Raw genomic sequence first — 675 nt, 5'->3', positions numbered from 1 at the left:
CTGGTCTTGGCAGGAAGGAGGTGGGAGACCCCAGGCAACAGGGCCATGGGGGAGGCCTTCAGAAGCCTCCGGAGCCTGGTCAGCCTCCAGCCACCTTCTCCACAAGACGGCTGCCTCCCTTGCCACGGGCCCTCTGAGAACACAGAGGAGTGCCCAGGCCAGCCCCTCTGGGGATGGCACCTGCAAAGAGCCATCGCGGGAGCCTTCATGGGAGGGCGAAGGACAGCGGGGCTTGGGGCGCTCGGGAAGCAGAGGGGAGCTCCATCGCTGCTTCACAGAATCACAGAAGGGTTTGGGTCTCTGAAGATCGCTCCCAACCATCTAGTCCAACCCCCCTGCCATGGGCAGGGACATCTTTCACTAGATGAGGTTGCTCAAAGCCCTGTTCAACATGACCCTGAACACTTCCAGGGATGGGGCGTCCACAGCTTCTCTGGGCAACCTGCTCCGGTGTCTCACCACCCTCATCGTAAATCATTTCTTCCTTATGTCCAGCCTAAACCTACCCTTGTTCAGCTTAAAACCGTTGCCCCTTGTCCTGTCACTACAGACCCTGGTAAAAAGTCTCTCTCTGTCTTTAGATATTGAAAGGCCGCAATAAGGTCTCCCCAGAGCCTTCTCTGCTCCAGGCTGAACAACCCCAACTGTCTCAGCCTTTCTTCCTAGCAGAGCGGT

The sequence above is a fragment of the Phaethon lepturus genome, unplaced genomic scaffold, assembly GCF_000687285.1.
Source record: "Phaethon lepturus isolate BGI_N335 unplaced genomic scaffold, ASM68728v1 scaffold35216, whole genome shotgun sequence".
NCBI lineage: Eukaryota > Metazoa > Chordata > Aves > Phaethontiformes > Phaethontidae > Phaethon > Phaethon lepturus.
Note: the sequence above shows the minus strand (reverse complement) of the source record.